General features: G+C 38.9%; 1 non-coding gene across 1 annotated transcript; it reads left to right on the top strand.

Moving 5' to 3' along the window:
* The first annotated feature begins 2,797 nt into the window (after positions 1-2,797).
* TRNAC-ACA (transfer RNA cysteine (anticodon ACA)) lies at positions 2,798-2,869 on the top strand. Its single transcript has one exon. It is a non-coding gene; the product is annotated as a tRNA-Cys (tRNA).
* Positions 2,870-6,990: the final 4,121 nt, after the last annotated feature.

Genomic DNA, 6,990 nt, shown 5'->3' on the forward strand with positions numbered 1-6,990 from the left:
GCTACTCAGCCACTAATCTCTTCATTCACTTATGTACTGTCTCTATTCCTATCAATACTTCAAGGTTAAGCTTTTTTTTTTTTTAGCTCTATATATGCCCTTCCAAAATAAATGGCTCATTCTGAGGCCATTTTAGCATCACAAAAGACACTTTCATGACCCTCCTTAAAGCTGTCAGTATCTATCCAGCAAGTCAAAGGTATCCTGTAGACATTGAACTATATCTACTTCTCTTTATATAAAGTGACATAGTAGAGTTTGAGATAGGTTTGCAAAGTGCAAACCTGTCTTTCATTGGAAGGCATTAGTTGGTCTTTAAACCAAATTAAACCAAACCAAACAATCACAACCTTGCCTGAAATCCCCTGTCTTCCAACACCATAAACACTTTGTGAATAGAAAATACAGTAACTCTTACTTACACACTCTTTGAAAGTGAAAGAAAGTGAAAGTGAAGTCATGTCCGACTCCTTGCGACCCCATGGACTGTAGCCTACCAGGCTCCTCCCTCCATGGGATTCTCCAGGCAAGAGTACTGGAGTGGGTTGCCATTTCTGAAATCAAATTTCACATACAAGCAACGTTTTCTTAAACTTTGAATCTTCTTACGTTTCCCCACTCTTATCTTCCCCAACTCTTACCTTCCCCCCTTCATAGTCTGTACACAATTATATTCATCTGAGTACTAACTTAGAGATTGAGGGTGTTTTAAAATGCATTATATGCAAAATATAAGAGTTTTAATTGCCTATCCTAAGAATTTTCTGTAATGTGGTTCTGTTTCTAATAGCAAGTATTTTACAAATGTCAAAATTTCTAAATAATAGCTCTCTAAAATGAGAAAGATGTTAATAACACATTCAAGCTAATGAAGATGGGGACTAATGTTTACTGAGAGGTTTAAAAATTGCAGTACCAAAGGTTTGCCATCATCTTATTTATCTTCACACAACCCTAGTAAATAGATATCGATATCCTCCTTTTCTAGGTGAAAAAACAGAGTAAAAAAAGTGAGAATAGAATAAAATTAGTCTTATTAGACCTATGAGTAACATTTTCCTCTTTTCTTTCTTTTTTCTTTATGTCACCATTGCTTCCTTAAAACACGCGCACACGTGCACACACACACACACACACACACACACACACCCCACAGCAGTGTTAAAGAGCTCATGTTATCCACAGCCTACCAAAAAGGCAGATTAACATATTAAAAAATCATTTTTCTGTGTCAAAACTGCAAACCAAAGGCAAAACTTATGGAAGGATTCAGAAAAGGGTATGTTCTGAGCTAACTTGAAAATGCTCACTCTAGACTGCAGATCAGATTTCCAGCTGATTTTCAGTGATGAACTTCATAGATGCACTTCTTGGGTGGAATACAGGGAACAGAATACCAATACAAACTCCTTCCCTGTGCCTCATAAATCAAAACAAAGCTTTCCCTGCCTCATAATTCCCACAAAGTTGGAACTCACCTGCCTTGGACTTCATGTCTTTTCTTTTGCTGCAGTGAGGACGTGCTGCCAGCGAGATGACCCGAGCAGAGGTTCCAGGCCTTGATACTTTGTGCCTCAGGCCTCTCAGTAAGAAAATTGAGTGTGAAAACTACTTCCAATAGTTTCTCCCTATTGTGACATCTCTCCTGGGTCTCTTCACCCCTAAATTCTTCATTTCATTTAAGAATTTAGCTGAAAAGCACTTTTCCCCTGCCTGTTTATCTCAATGTCTGTCGCTCACTGCTAGTATTTATTGCATATCACTGTAAGTCTTTATTGAATGTAATCTGTTTGGGGATATAGTTGGCATGAAAGATGCTTCACCAAATAAAGTTGTAAAGTATTATACATAAATACTTAATTCCTGGATTTATATATTATCCTCATTACTTATTTACCACTCTAGGCACACAGGACACCTTTGAAAGGCATAAATCTGGTGGGTTGCTCTCCCAAATTTTATCAGAATATACTTTTATCAGAATATCTCCTAAATTGTATCAAGAGCCTTGATATGATATAAATTAATGCCAATATATAATAATTATTAATATTCTTTGCATGACTAGCACACACTATAGTTTACAAAAACTTGTGCACATATTAACATTTAATCTTTTCATCATTTATCTTCCCAGCTAACCTATGCTAGGAGAGTTTTTGTCTCCATGTGACAGGTCAGGAAAGTGAGCTTCTGAAAGTTTGAATGATAACCCAAAGTCAGAAGAATAAGGAGTTTCAGAGCTGGCTTCAAACTGGCTCAAGTCTCCTACTCTAGTTCCTAAGTGTTTCTCTCTCCCTTAGCTGCCTATAGGATCAGCAAGATGAAGGGAAATCAAGCAACCGTCAGGTTGAGAAACCAAATGGGCTCCATTGTCTTCTTTGTGAAGCTTTCATAAGAGTCTATGGTTTGGTGTGGATATATGTATCATATGCAGCTACATTAATACAACTTTAAAATTCAAGGTTACTGGAGCCTTAGTTTAAATTTGGAGTCCCCTTGGACTTCCCAGATGACTCAGATGGTAAAGAATTCAACTGCCAATGCAGGAGATGTGGGTTCGATCCCTGGGTCGGGAAGATCCCCTGAAGAAGGAAACGGCAACCCTCTCCGGTATTCTTGCCTGGGAAATCCCATGGACACAGGAGCCTGGCAGGCTATAGTTCATGGGGTCAGTGAAGAGTTCGAGGAGTCTTCAACATGGCAAATTACTTTTCCAGGCATTTTTTGCAAGTAATCCAGATTTTATCATCTTTATTCAGGAAAATCCCTACCTCTTATTTAGGAATTCCTGACTTCCCTGGTGGCTCAGATGGTAAAGCATCTGTCTACAATGCAGGAGACCCAGGTTCGATCCCTGGGTTGGGAAGATCCCCTGGAGAAGGAAATGGCAATCCACTCCAGGACTATTGCCTGGAAAATCCCATGAACAGAGGAGCCTGGTAGGCTACAGTCCATGGGGTCGCAAAGAGTCGGACACGACTGAGCAACTTCACTTCACTTCACCCTAAATCCAGACTCACATCCTCACTCAGGGAATAGGGAAAGGAATGTGAGTTCCACCTTCCTGTGGAAAGTCTGCTGAACAAACCGAAAGAAGAGAGTTTCAAAATAATGCTTGCTTTTGTTGCAGGGAGTTGTGCAAGCAATCTTAGCTTGTATAATACTTCTCAATCTAATTGACATTACAGTGAAACCCCAACTCTAGAATCCCTTCCTAAAGGAACATTTAACTGCAAAACCCAAAGGCTGTGTTCATGCTATTCCACAAGAGAAATAAATTAACTATTGAACTTTACATTAGAAGTTCATGATTTTCATTAAATCACCCCAAAATACACTACCTGAGAAATTTGACTCAGTTCCCAATAAAATGAATCATCACATCAAACTGAAAAATAATTACTCTTGAACTAAGTATAAGAGACCAGACACATTAATTTTGGACAAAAAATACAAAGAAAAAGGAACAGTAGAAAATGTAATTTCGAAGTTTACCTAAAAATCATTAGAAAGAAAAGAAATGAAGAAATAGCAAAGAAGGAACGGAATAAAATTATTTATATGGGCAGAGAATGTGAATGTTTTCCATGCTTTCTATTCATGTCATTGATTTTAGTTCTGTATTCAAACAGAATTTAAGAAACATATTGAAAATAGGATACCAAAATAACTAAATTATTCTTCATGTGAGGTGGGTAAAAATTAAGCTATTAGGGTGAGACCTATACTATGATAATCTACACGTCATCAATAGAATTAGTAGTGATTTAATTTACCATATGTATTTATCCTGAAACAAGAATGGATTATAATAATAACGACGATTTGTGGTGGTTTATCATGAGGTCTCAAAGAGTCAGACATGATTGAAGTGACTGAGAAGCAGCAGCAGCAGCACAACAAACGTTATTTAGACAAATGTAATAAAATGGAAGAAAATAAGCAGTCAGGAGTTCTGTTCAGTTCAGTTGCTCAGTCATATCCAACTCTGCGACTCCATCCATCCCTGCTGCTGCTGCTGCTAAGTCGCTTCAGTCGTGTCTGACTTTGTGCGACCCCATTGACAGCAGCCCACCAGGCTCCCCCATCCCTGGGATTCTCCAGGCAAGAACACTGGTGCGGGTTGCCATTTCCTTCTCCAACCCTGTCCATCACCAACTCCCGAAGTTTACCCAAACTCATGTCCATTGAGTAGGTGATGCCATCCAACCATCTCATCCTCTGTTGTATCCTTCTCCTCCTGCCTTCAACCTTTCCCACCATCAGGGTCTTTTCAAATGAGTCAGCTCTTCACATCAGGTGGCCAAAGTATTGGAGTTTCAGCTTCAACGTCAGTCCTTCCAATGAACACCCAGGACTGATTTCCTTTAGGATGACTGGTTGGATCTCCTTGCAGTCGAAGGGACTCTCAGAGTCTTCTCTAACACCACAGTTCAAAAGCATCAATTCTTCAGCACTCAGCCTTCTTCACAGTCCAACTCTCACATCTATACATGACTACTGGAAAAACCATAGCCTTGACTAGATGGACTTTTGCTGGCAAAGTAATATCTCTGCTTTTTAATAGGCTGTCTACGTTGGTCATAACTTTCCTTCCAAGAAGTAAGCGTCTTTTAATTTCATGGCTGCAATCACCATCTGCAGTGATTTTGGAGCCCCCAAAAATAAAGTCAGCCACTGTTTCCCCATCTATTTGCCATGAAGTAATGGGACCAGATGCCATGATCTTAGTTTTCTGAATGTTGAGCTTGAAGCCAACTTTTTCACTCTCCTCTTTCACTTTCATCAACGGGCTCTTTAGTTCTTCTTCACTTTCTGCCATAAGGGTGGTGTCATCTGCATATCTGAGGTTATTGATATTTCTCCCAGAAATCTTGATTCCAACTTGTGCTTCATCCAGCCCAGTGTTTCTTATGATGTACTCTTCATATAAATTAAATAAGCAGGGTGACAATATACAGCCTTGACACACTCCTTTTCCTATTTGGAACCAGTCTGTTGTTTCATGTCCAGTCCTAACTGTTGCTTCCTGATCTGCATACAGATTTCTCTAGGGCAGGTCAGGTGGTCTGGTATTCCCATCTCTTGAAGCATTTTCCACCGTTTGCTGTGATCCACAGTCAAAGGCTTTGGCATAGTCAATAAAGCAGAAGTAGATGTTTTTCTGGAACTCTCTTGCTTTTTCCATGATCCAACAGACGTTTGCAATTTGATCTCTGGTTCCTCTGCCTTTTCTAAAACCAGCTTGAACATCTGGAAGTTCACAGTTCATGTACTGCTGAAGCCTGGCTTGGAAAATTTTGAGCATTACTTTACTAGCATGTGAGATGAGTGCAATTGTGCAATAGTTTGAGTATTCTTTAGCATTACCTTTCTTTGGGATTGGAATGAAAACTGACCTTTTCCAGTCCTGTGGCCACTGCTGAGTTTTCCAAATTTGATGGCATATCGAGTGCAGCACTTTCACAGCATCATCTTTCAGAGTTTGGAATAACTCAACCAGGATTACATCACCAACACCAGCTTTGTTTGTAGTGATGCTTCCTAAGGCCCACTTGACTTCACTTTCCAGGATGTCTGGCTTCAGGTGAGTGATCACACCATCATGATTATCTGGGTCATGAAGATCTTTTTTGTACAGTACTTCTGTGTATTCTTGCCACCTCTTCTTAATACCTTCTGTTTCTGTTAGGTACATACCATTTCTGTCCTTTATTGAGCCCATCTTTGCATGAAATCTTCCCTTGGTATCTCTAATTTTCTGCAAGAGATCTCTAGTCTTTCCCATTCTATTTTTTTCCTCTGTTTCTTTGCATTGATCACTGAGGAAGGCTGTCTTATCTCTCCTTGCTATTCTTTGGAACTCTGCATTCAAATGGTATATCTTTCCTCTTCTCCTTTGCTTTTCACTTCTCTTCTTTTCACAGCTAATCATAAGGCCTCCTCAGACAGCATTTTGCTTTTTTGCATTTCTTTTTCTTGGGGATGATCTTGATCCCTGTCTCCTGTACAATGTCATGAACCTCCATCCATAGTTCAGCAGGCACTGTCTATCAGATCCAGTCCCTTAAATTTTTCATTTCTACTGTATAATTGTAAGGGATATGATTTAGGTCATACCTGAATGGTCTAGTGGTTTTCCCTACTTTCTTCAATTTAAGTCTGAATTTGGCAATCAGAAGTTCATGATCTGAACCACAGTCTGCTCCTGGTCTTCTTTTTGCTGACTGTATAGAGCTTCTCCATCTTTGGCTGCAAAGAATATAATCAGTCTGATTTCGGTGTTGACCATCTGGTGATGTGCATGTGTAGAGTCTTCTCTTGTGTTGTTGGAAGACAGTGTTTCCTATGACCAATGCATTCTCTTGGCAAAACTCTATTAGCCTTTGCCCTGCTTCATTCCGCACTCCAAGGCCAAATTTGCCTGTTACTCCAGATGTTTCTTGACTTCCTACTTTTGCATTCCAGTCCCCTATAATGAAAAGGACATCTTTTCACTATAGTCAGGATTAGAGAGAGCCATGAAAATAATATCATTATTACAAATCAATGTACAAATTTGGCTGTGAGTATCCACTGAAATATGACAGAAAACAAATATGATAAGGCATTTCATGTTCATTATCTGAAAGATGAAACATCAATTTCTTCAAAGTTATAATGTATTTCTGGGCACTAAATCTTGAAATGTTTACAAGCAGACTTCCACAGAATACTCTGAGTAAAGTAATAGGCAAAAGTCCTCAATAACTACAAAACAGAAAGAGTTTAGTTGTTGTCTGGTTAGAATTGTGGAAGTGTTCTTCTTCAGACTACTTTTATTTGTAATAAATCTCAAAGTCCATGTATTAAATAAAAGCAAAATGTATTAGAGACAATTTAGTAGAAATAACAGTATAACCTATATATTAGCTTTCTGGTAGCCTAACTTGGTTTAAGATTAAGAAAAGCATGTTTCCTAAGACTGCCTTCTTTAAATATCGTATG

This window comes from Capricornis sumatraensis, chromosome 12 (assembly GCF_032405125.1).
Source record: "Capricornis sumatraensis isolate serow.1 chromosome 12, serow.2, whole genome shotgun sequence".
Classification (NCBI taxonomy): domain Eukaryota; kingdom Metazoa; phylum Chordata; class Mammalia; order Artiodactyla; family Bovidae; genus Capricornis; species Capricornis sumatraensis.